We start from the raw sequence: 12,231 nt of genomic DNA, 5'->3' as shown, positions 1-12,231 counted from the left end.
CCTTTTAAACTCATGATTTTGACTTTCTTTCTAATATATTTGCCATTAAAAACATTATTTTTCAATTTTTATTTCATGTTTTGACCTTTGTGAACCAAGAAATTTACTTTTTTCAGATTGTGAGCCTTTAAACTTATCTTTTTAACATTTTAAATGTCAAATCGTTTATCATCAGTGCTACTTTTTTTCCATATTTTATTACTATTGAAATAAGGTTGGCAGTTTATGGTTAAAAAGGTGACGGTGTTAGGCCCTCAGTTTAGTCCTGGATCCAAAATCCGGCCTCTGCTGTGATTGAGTTTGACAACCCTGGTTCATAGAAAAAAAAAAACCTGAAAACCTCAACCTGTCTGATGTAAACATCTGAACTTTAGGGCACATAACACTGCCTGCAGAATTGAACTAGATAGATTTGTTTAATCATTGTGTTTCACTAGTGAAAAGAAAAATAAAATCTCAGAAACTGAGCACATTCTGTAAATGAGAAAACGTCCAAATTGAGCTTTACCAGACAGAGTGAGGGGGGAAAAAGAAAATATAGTTGGATTTGTTCTAATGCTACGGGGGCTGTCAGGAATTTCATAATGTAACTGTCATATTTTGTTAACCAGTGGAAAAACTGCCCTTAAACTAAAAGTAGACAATGTAACAGCAGCCTTCAGTCTCCGTTTAAGAAACGCTTTAGTGACAGATTTAATCCGTTCACAATATAAAACACATCCTAATACTGTTAAGAATTCACAAAGCTATGTTTAAGCTCAAGCAAACAACAACAAGCAGAACAATTAGCTTCAAGGTATTAGTGCCTTTCATACAAATGAGCATATTTCATCTAATGTCATCTGTCTAGACACGGACAGGATCACAAAAACACAGGGACACCCAAAAAACTGTCAACTGGAAGATACTGATGCCTTAAAGCCCAATGTTTTGTGACAATGAGATTAAACTAGTATTAATACCCATGCTCAAAAACAACTCTAAAACGCCCGCCGTCTGAAATCCTCTTCCTAGATTCACCCATGAACACTTGCAAAATAATCAGCTTAAGAGATAAGACTGAGGCTTCTAATTGAATTTCACTATTAGAGACTGATGTGATTCCTATTCCTCTTCAGAATATGATATCATAAATATATAATTAAAGGGTTAGAATTGTAGTCTATCCATTTTGTGGTAACATCAGTCAAGGTCATTAACAGATAGGGGGACAGTTATACGTATGTGGATATGGAGGTGCTGTCTAATGAACTGGCCACTGCTGCACATGCACTCCCAGCAAATGTATTTAAAAATAAAAATACTACAGTAATGTTAGGCAAATAAAACACGTGCCATATTAACCATCATTAGCTTTGCCAATTACTCTGAAACCCAACCATTCTAATTTGACAGATACCTGATCTGAAACAAGGCCGCCCATAAGGGGGGATAAAGGGGAGAGCTTTCTGGGGCCCCGCCAAACTGGGGGCCCATGGAGGTCAGTGAGTCATGACCTATGTAAAGTTAATCTGTGATAATCAGATTTTATATTTAACTGGAATAGTAATACTGATCAAAACAACAAAATAAAGGTTATTTATCTGTGATGTAGTATAGCCTTTTTCAGAATGTAAACACTCTTTCTTAAACAGAATCACCTTTTTATTGGTTGTGTTGACAATGTGAATGGGCACAATAAACTAAACCACCTGGAAACTGATGTCAGACTTTATAGCTAAGCCATGATGTGCACAAAAGTGAAGACACTAGAAAATAAAGTAGAAGGAACTGAGACAAATTTAAGGGAAAATGATGAAATATTTGCAAAAAATGGATAAGAAGTGGCAAAACATGGCAGGAGAAGTGGTGAAAAGTGGTTAAAGAGTCACAAAATTTTGGTTGAGAGAGGCAAAAAGGGAAAACAAGAAAAGGAGGGCAAAAATGACAAAAGGGGTTAAAGAATGTGATAAGGGGAGACCGTGGCAAAAATTGATTCAAAGTTGTGTAAAGGGGCAAAATCTTGCAAAAATGGGTTTAAGAGTGGCAAAAACATGCAAAATGGCTGGATGAAGCTGTGAATAAGGGTTAAAGGTGAGAAAAAAGGGGCAAATAGTGACATAAATGAAGTAAGACTGGCAAAAATGTTGCATGAAAGGGTTGGTTAAAGTAGTTTAAAGGAGTTAAAGGAAAAGGGGAAAGTGCCAAAAATGGGTAAATTTGGCAACAATGGCCAAATAATGCAGTGAAAAGTGGTCATAAAGTGACAAAAATGCTGCAATAAATGCTGGATAAAGGAGTATTAAGGGGTTCAAATCGCCCAAAATAGGCAAAAAATTGGTAAAAACTGACAAAGTTGTCAAAAATATGCAGAAACAGTGTTGAAAGGGAGTCTAAATAGAGCGTGAATACGCAAGTTGATAGCTGACACACTTTTAGCTCCCAAATGAAGTAACTGTAAGCCAGCATGCTGGCACCATTGCTGCTGACCCAACACACATGCACTGATATCATAAATAAATCACAACTAGGGAGGGGCCTATTCTCGGGGTTTTCAGCCCCATCTGTGTGCGGCCCTGATCTGAAACAAAGTGTTATAAAATTACCATCAGATGAATTGTTAACTGTGCTTAATTTTGTTTCATAAATCCTCCTAAAGATTAACACCTTATTTAAACTTAATGAGACTGACAGACCAACACTGCAATGTTTAAATCATTGCTAATTACATCAGCACTGAGTTTAGTAATTGCCTTTGCAAGTCTCTTTCACATGATATGACGTTGCAATGTAGCGAATACAAAAGTCAGGTGCAATTTTTTTTCTACACATAACTATTTTTGGCAGTATATGAGACCAGTATAGTATGCAGTTATGTAAAAACACAGCATAGCTCAGTAGAAAGGCTAAAATCAATGTAGTGCCCACTGTGACCTGCAGGAGTGCAGCCACATCTAACAATTTTTTAAAAACTGCATCAAATGTTTAAGAGTGAGAGGACATGCTCTTGTCATTTGTGATTTGCCACTGCAGTATCCCTGTCATCATATTAGGTAATATTCAGCCTTAAATAGCTTAGCTCATCCTCACATGAATTGAGTTTTTTTAAAGAGATTTTTCTCTTTTTCACCCTGTAGTCATTAACAGCTAATGTTTCAACAGCCCATTGAAAAAAGATTTTACTTGCCTCATGTGAGCAAATTTCTCCTGAGAATTAAATTTCAAATGCGCTGATCAAAATAGTGGAACAGGCAGATACTCCTTCAGGAAAAAAAAATCCATCTCCACATTAAAAGTAGGAGGACATGAGGATTTTCTGTCAGCACCTGATGGAATATTCAACATTTACCTCAGATGAGTCCTTAATGCAGCGCCTGGACGGGTCTCCAGCTGCACTTGGCTGCATGTCATTCCCTCCCTCCAGCTCCTGAGTTTCTTGCCCTCAAAGAAATAAGAAGTGAGATGCCAAGACTAAATGAATTTTTAAAAAGGTAAGAAGTTTGATCCAGATGGGATTAAAGTTTGATAACAACTGTGAACAGCTGAAATTGTAATTGTCACTGGTGCATGCAGTGGTAAAAAATACTGATGCTGATAACAACCAAAAAAGCTGCATTTTTGACCATAACTTGCCAGGCCACTGTTTCAGATATGGTCAACCTTAGAACAACTGTGGAGACAAGAATATCAGTGAGAAAAGTTTGCATATCTCTGTCATTGCTGACGGGTTAGCATGCAGGCAAAAGTTAACACGCACAACAATATTACATTAAAAGATCAGCTCAGTTGTTTTCTGTGGCACCACTGACACCAACTATTTCTCTCTTTTTTTTGTGATCGAGTTTGTGCGTGCATGTGTGCATGGGAAAATATTCCAGTTGCCAACTGCGCAACTGTCTTTGACCTTAAAAGACAAGTTTAATCCCCTTGAGGGAGCCCCTAAGTGTCGTCATACACCCTGCAAGACACATGCTCACACAAGACACACAAAAACACAGCTAGCTGGTCATGAGACACGCTCCTGACGCCGTGAGCATGAACCCTTTTGACAACAAACAGAAGAGGGTTAAAAAGTAAGCACTTTCTGTGTGTTTGTTGTGTTTTTGTGAGTCTCCGAGTGATTTTTTTGTCCCCTCAAGTCTCCTGCATCCTTTGATTCTGCGTCCTTTCTGCTCTTGTGTGTTTCAAAGGAGAGCTCAGAGGACAGCCGTTAACAATGATATCACTTCAACCGCCATAAATCTCCCTCTGCCTCCCACTGAGCTAGCATTGGTAGGAGTGAAGAGGAGAAAACAGGAGTGTCAGGAATGAAAGAGAAGTGTGTTTGCTCCTGGTGGGTGATGAGTGTGTGAGGGAGAGAGAGGGAGGGATGAAGAGAGAAAGAGGATGACAAGAAAAGCACATGCTGTTGGCATCGTGCAAGCATTTAAATCAAGGTTGGAGGGACACAAGAAAGACTTTTCAGGGACAGAGATCAGAAGAGACTCAGACTTCCTGTGATCAGTGTTCACTCTAAAGATCTCTGTTTTCAGTCTTTTTACTGTCTTTCAGTCCTTCTTTGAGTCTGTCTTATTTGAGAAATCAACAGCAGATTTTTCAAGCATTATCTATCAAAAACAGAACAAAGGTAGTATCTCAGCTTTTCTGGTCATCCAACAATCAGAACTGGGGTTGTTGCTCAGATGTTGGGGTTGAGAATCGAAGGATCCCAAAAGTTTGAAACATAACCTGACACACCAGATCGACTGGCAGTCAGCCAAAAATGAGGTGGATAACCATATCTGCAATGCAAAGATGTAATCTGAGATATGGATACTAGTATTTATCATGCATAAAGGGATATGAATAACTATGTTCCTGTCTGTGCATGTAAACGCCATGTCTTGAATGTGATCAAACCTGGAACACTCAAGTCTATGTAAATGCACTCAGTGTATGAAGTTCAGCTGCTTTCCATTCATGCTTTTGCATTACTTTCCACTCTGTCCTTAACTGTGGGTATGTCTATATTCATATAACACTGATATTATTGCAGTAGGGGTGTAAATGTACATGTTTTCGTTCTGTACCCTCTTCGTACGGTACAGACATGTACTGAACGGGTACATGTGGAACAAAGCTCATACTCAAACCAGAACACAACTCACTGTCACACTGTCCTGGCAACCACACAACCACAGCAAACGACAGCAACAGCCTGAACATTCCCAGATAAAAGTGTCCTGTTTAGGAATGCTTTGTTTCCCAGTAAAATACAACAGTACAAAGACAACAGTAGTGCTGACATTATTCAGCAGGTGTGTCGTCGTCCAGCAGATTAATCAAAGCATTTGAAAAGCCACCACCTAAACAAGAACGTCACTGTATCGAGGAGGAACAACAAAAAGTCCCACCAGCCGGTTATGTATTTCCCATGATTTAAGATCTTTTTATTCCAACGATGGTGCTCTGGTTTTGTGGATCAAATTAGTTCTACCTTCAACTGTCAGCCTCGGAGGAGGGGGAGAGAGGGACTCCATCATGTCTGCAGCTGCTTCATAAGTATCCTCAGATTTCACACGGCTTTAACCTCATTATCTGCCAAGCTGGGCTGTAAAAAGTTCTCCCAAAGTTTGTAGTAGGTCCCACTGGTTAAAAAAAAGTAGTCCAGTGCTGAAGTCTGTGTTTAAATCAGCAGGATAGATGTTAGATAGCATACTAAGCAAGCTAACTTATGGTTGTGTGATGATGTGTTCAAGTTAGCTGGGTAATTTTAGCTTTTAAAGAATGGGTATAAATATGTCAATATATCAATTAAAATAACCCAGTAATTTAAAAATGTATTTATTTATCAATATTTTTATTCATTGAAAACCTTTGGGAAGGAGGTTACAGCATATCAATAATTTAACTGTAATTAATTCAGCCTATTTATTTTTTAATACAATTTTGAAAATAAATAAATTGTTATTTATTTGCTTTAATTACCATACTAAAAACGTACCCAACTGTGACTTCAACCAAGGTACCTATACCGAACTGAATTTTTTTTAGTAGTTTAAAGGTAATTTATTCAGCCTATTCATTTTAATACAATTTAATCAAATTTAAAACATAATAAATTCTGTTATTTTCACTTTAATTATCATGCTGAAAATGTACCAAAATGTGATTTTAAAACTAAGGTACCCACCAAACTGAAACTTTTGCATACCATTGCACCCCTACATAGCAGTGCAAATCTCCGTCCTGCAACACCAAGGATGTCAAAAAGAGCCAACCTGAACTCATCTGGAACCCTATTCTCTTTTGGATTTGAGTCCTTTTGGAAGGTCAAAACAAGTAGCATGTACTTTCGCTCACTTCCTGCTTATATTTACTCTTAAAAGGACTTCCTTTCTCTTTGCGTTTTGTTTTGCAGGGCGGGCGTCTTCTTAGTTTGTAGAGGTGACTTAGCAAACAGAGAACATGTGGACTTAATGAAGTGATTGAAAGTAAAGTCCTTGTTCATCTTGTCCCTCTTTTTATATTCACCCTCATCTTTGTCATTAGGGAGGCAGACCACGAAGCTCCTTGGGGAATGGAAAAATTAATTTCTATGAACAGACCACACCGATCCTCCTCTCTCACTCTCTACATTTCCTGATCCACTTTCTTTCCCTTCCACCTTTTCTCTCTCCCCCCTTTCTTGCTCCCAGTCTTTCATGTCAAGATCAGAGAAGCCTGCCACTTATCGCAGTCGTCTATAGAGGCTCTCGTATAAAAGCTGGCGTTACATGCCTGATTTAACAGGGCACACACACAAAGACCCCTCTATCTTACTCCCCCTGACTTTTTTTCATCACCTTCCTGTCTGCAGAATATCCCTCTCTTTCTTATTTCAAACCCACAACTCATAGACTTTCGCTCTCTGTTGCACACTCACAGACAAACACATTGGCCTGCCTCAGTTCTTGTTCTCTCACAATGGGATTAGTGGTGTGATTCCTCTTTCCTTTTAAGTGGGCACACCACCAATCCACTTACGATAGACTCCTTGGAATACAAAAAGAGTGAAGGGGAGGGGAGGAGGAAGGAAGAGATTTAGGGAAGAAAGGAGGAAGAATGGAGAAGAGGAATACAAAATGAAAGCTAAATTAAGAAGAATGGTGTACAGGTTGCAAAAATATGATGCCTTTCTGGGTGTTTTAAAATATATGTACACATTTAAGCTGGAAAAATGTCACTTGCATGGAGTAAAAAGAATTGACAAATAAAAGCAGGACGAAAAAAGAAAGAGAGCATCAAAAGAACTGGAGACACACATTTAGTCAGAGGTGAGGCAATAACTGCACAACTCTAACGAGCTGACACACTCACACAAATTTACCAGTATACATGCACAAGTCGACCTGTTGCCAGGGTGACAAGAGGCAGCAATGCCCCACCCACCCTCACCATGTTTCACACACTGATGTCATCGGTTTTTCGCCGGCACCATGCGGGCCCTGGGCCAATCGGACAAAGACACTGGAGGGTGCAGCCTGTCCTTGTCTGCTCTATTTCTGCTTCATTCTCTTTCTCCCTCCCTCTCTTTCTTTCTAGTTCTTTCATCAGGTACTCAGGCCCACCCTCTAATTTTTCAGCCCCCCCTCCCTTTTTTTTTGACTTATTCAACTCAGTCCAAGGAAGTCTGCAGAAGTTGAGGCTTAAGGCCTTTCCCTACGGATCAGGAATGAAGCTGATTAAGCCTGCTTGGGAATATGAAAGACTGGTGTGATTTTCAAAACTAACAACCAAGAAGGGCCCTCTCATATGCCCAGTGCAAAATGTGTTGGTGTGCAGCAAAAGTGTGTTTGTTTTTAATCTGATGCAATCATAATTTTTTTTCACCAGCATTCACATTGTAATTGCAAATGCAATTATCTGGAGCTCCCTATTGTGCCTATGAGTATGTTTGTCTTGTAATGAAGTGTGGTCAGACAAAAGCTGCCACTTTGTCATTGAGGATGCAGAAAACAACTGTGCCTTAAACCACCTAACACCTGGTCTAACAACACTTAGAGGAAAAAGATATCGACTTGCACCGAGCTTCTTCCACACAGACAGGTTGTACACTGCATGTTTGTTATTGGTGCATTTGCTGATACATTCAAACTAAGTTTTAAGAATAATTTAATGTTTTATTCCTGGACATTGAGAGCAAAGCCAAAGAGAGTCAAACTCCTTGTTGCGTAATCATACTTGGCCAATAAAGCTGATTCTGTTCTGAAGACTGATAATCTCAATATACTTATTCTAAAGCCTGAAACCACTGTTGCAGACTGGGTGTCAGACAAGGCGATTAGCAGCAAGCATGCAGCCAAAACAGCCTTTCTGAAAATTTTCATCCCAAAGATTAAATTTGAGTTGCATGCCGGACACCTCAGATTAAGACAGATGAAAATCTCTGTCAAAAGTCACTCACAGGGCACCAGGAGCCTTGTGGTTATATCTGTACACCCCATTTACTGAAGCTGTTGTCCTGGAAGCAGGCAGTCTGGAATTAAACCAGACCTGCATTATTCACAGCTCTCTCCCTCCCAAGTCTCTGACTCTATTCATAGTTCTAAAATAAGGACATAAAGCGTTGAAAACTAAGCACATACTTTGTATATCTTTACATTCTTTTTTTTTATTCTTCAAAAAATTCTAAATTGATCCTTTTAAGACATACTGTTTTTGTAGCATTTACTATTTTTATTCTTCTTCAGTTGTTTGTTTTTATACCAAACACCTGGTCAATGTGAAAACATAACCAGCAATAGGTACTTACACATACATGACAAAATCAGCAAAGATAGGAGGTAATTTATGGCTTGTAAGAAAAACATATTATACATTTAACCTGAATACTAACCACTCTTATCAAAGAAACCAACATTTTTTTTTTTTTTTTTTTTATGCTGCTAAGCCATGATGTGCACAAACATCAGGATACTGGAGACAAGAACCAGATAAAAGAGGCAAAACTTGGCAGAAATAAGTAGTGAAAGGTGGTTAAAGAGTGGCAGAAATTGGTTGAAAGGGGCAAAAAAAAAGGGGATTAAACAGAGAGTATGTTTTAAGAAAGAAAAAGGGGGCAAAAATGGGTTGACAGTTGGAAAAAAATGGCCAAAACTGGCAAAATGGGTGTTTGAAATGGCAGAAAGCAGTAAAAAAGTGACAAAAATGGGATGAAATGGCATAAAAGGGCCAGAAATAATTGGTGAAATTTGGTTATGGGGCAAATCTTTACTAAAAGTGGTATAACAGGAAGTTAAAATGGCATAAAGCAGTTAAAAAGTGGGAAAATTGGTGTAGTAGGTGGTTAAAGACTGGCAAAACTAGATCAAAAGAGGCACCAAAAAGAGATCAAGCAGCAAATATGAATTAAGAAAGGAAAAAGGGGCAAAAATTGGGGTTAAAAGGGGCAAACTGTGGCTAAAAGTGGTTTAAAATATGGGTCTTTAAAATGGCAAAAAGGAGTAAAAAACTGACAGAAATGGGCTACAAGTGGCAAAATTGGAAGAACTAAGTTGTGGAAATGGGTTAAAAAGTGGTCAAATTTGTTCAAAGTGGCAAAAATAGTTAAAAGAAGCAAAAAAGGGGGAAAAGCAGCAAATATGTGTTAAGAAAGAAAAACATGGTAAAAAGCAGTAAAAAAAGGGACAAAAATTGGATGAAATGGCAAAAAGTGGCAGAAATAAGTGATGAAATTGGAGTTGGAAAAATGGTTAAAGTGGCAAATACAATGAGTGGTAAAATGTGAAGTTAAAAAGGCAAAAATTAGTTAAAAAGTGACAAAATGGGCTAAAAGTGGCAAAATTCGAACATATAAGAGATGGAAATGGGTTAAAAAGCAGCTTAGTTTGTTAAAAGCGGCAAACATAGGTTAAAAGAATAATTACATTAAGAAAGGAAACACATGGCTAAATTGGGCAGTAAAAATGGTGAAAAGCAGTTAAAAAGTGGTAAAAACAAAGGGGGTCAGCAATGTTACTGATCCAACAAACATGCATGATTAACAAATTACAACTGTGGGCAGGTCTGCTCACCTCATGCTGGGGACAATGAGTTTGCATCTGGGCAGATGTTGCAAGGTTGCACTTAGTGAGAAATAACTACGGTTCATCCTCCACCATCAGCCTTGCCTGATACTTGCTTTTCCATCATTGTCAATGCTAAAAAGCTGCTCCCTCAAAGGTTATCTTGGTGTTTACATGGCTAAATGTCCAAGATACTTTTTGGTTGGTGTTTCAGTTTCCTTTCAAAGAACAAAACTTGGTGCTATATGGAGCTGTAGTTTACATATTAGCATGGTATTAGCCCCTCTTTGCAAATAACCAACCGTAGCTGTGGAGCATCAACCAGTCCAGGAAAATCCAAACTTTGAATAGATGTGGCCATACTTTCTATTTTTTCAGACAGAAGAAAATTACTTTTTTCTGTTTCGTGGTTCTGCACTTCCACTGATGTCCTCTGGCGCCCCCCAGGGAGGCCTGACATACACTTTAAAAACCACCATCCTAATGCAACAAGGACAGAAAATGATAAATAACTTCAAAGGTCACAGTTTGTCTTCACTGCTTTGACAGACATTTTTGCCTATGTCATCACATTAATTGCTTTTTTCCTTGCTTTGCTCTCAAAAGAAGTATACTCTTCCTGCTCTGCCTATGCAAATGTATCTGTTGTCAAAATCTGTACCCCTCTAGGGTGCTTTTCATTAAAATGCCGGTCTTGCTCAGGAGAATAAAACTTGTCTTACATACCATCAGAGACAGTGTGGCTTTTATGACTCTTACCTTTCACAGCCTCCTTGCTTTGTTTATGGATGCATTCAAATGACACAGAAAAGCTGATCATGATACAAATGAAGATGCATGAAAGGCTTGTTATCTGAAGTGCCTCTTTCAGTTCATCTCACACAAAAGGTTTGTTTCCATGACTTCACTTTTCATCCTTAGTTGTCTTACAATTTAAAGCCAATTTCTACTTCCAGGCTTTATCTGTGTGTCCCTGCCTGTGCTACCTCTTCTTCCTCCTCTGTGCTGTTATCTCGTGTTTGCTGTGCTTTTGTGAAGAAGAACTGCATCCAAAGTGTTCTGGTGCCTTACTGTCCCAGAGCTGGAGCCTACAAGGACTCTCCATGCAGATAAGAACATTCTCCAGACGCACACTCACACACACATTGTGTAGCTGATACTAGTGTGTAGCAGGTCATTGAATGAAGCCACCCAGGCGGGACTGATTGTTAATTATTGCATTGGATGTTGGTGGCATGTGGAGAGAGGACGAGATAATAGCAGGTGCAGACATCAGTGATGTCTGTCAGAGGTCTGACACATCCACTTCACTCACAACAGGTCTCCAGCTCTGGCACTCAGCGCACATCCGCACAGGTTTTGTATAGTTTCTCTGTGCATGTGTGCTTATAAAAGATAGATAAACGCTTCTCAATGTCACAGTGATTTAAAAAAGGAGAAGCAATTGTTCTTGTGCTCTGACCTCAAGCAAACACTCCAAACAGATTAGGAGTCTTAAACATGATCGACCTCCATCTGAAAGACAAAAAGTTAAACCTTGTTTTTAGCAATGTGACTCTCTTTTAAACCAGTTTCTTGTTAGCCTTTTGGCAGACCCTGTCCATGTTGCCAAGCAGAGACAGGAAGCAGGTGTGGCAAGAGAAGAACCCTCTTGGACCGCCTTCCTGTTATGAAGCTTACAAAAGGTGGGGTAAAATGAATTCTTATTGCTTGCTTCCCTTACAGCAACACTGTAGTCGTTACAATAAGTGTGGAAATCTCAGAACACTGTGGTCCAGTGAAGGTCAGTGTGAGGGTACATCCTGTAAGGAAATAAAGGTACTGATATGACATGGCCTATTTTGACTGTATTTTTAGCAACTTTTTCTCTTTCATAAGCTGCAATGTTTTTGAGGTGGGGGTAATTACCATAAAATAAAGTCCTTGACAAAAAATACTCAGGGACAACAAATATGACTTGCGAGAAGGAAAATAGAAGCACATGAAAAGCTAACAGAGAAATTCAGAAGCTCAGGAAACGGCAAAGTCAGCTGTGCAACTCATTTTTCAACTTGTTTGTGTTCCAGGTTTTTGCCAATTTTGTAAAACTGTGGAACTGTGGCTCATTTTTGATGATTTGTGGCTCTTTTATGTCTTAATTTGACATATTATTCCCTCAGAAAAACTTCAAAAAAGGGAAACGTTAATCTCAGAAATTATCCATTGCAATTAACATTAATCAACTTGT

The sequence above is a fragment of the Cheilinus undulatus genome, linkage group 22, assembly GCF_018320785.1.
Source record: "Cheilinus undulatus linkage group 22, ASM1832078v1, whole genome shotgun sequence".
NCBI classification, from domain to species: domain Eukaryota; kingdom Metazoa; phylum Chordata; class Actinopteri; order Labriformes; family Labridae; genus Cheilinus; species Cheilinus undulatus.
The sequence above is the reverse complement of the archived record's forward strand: the minus strand, read 5'-3'. Positions refer to the sequence as shown.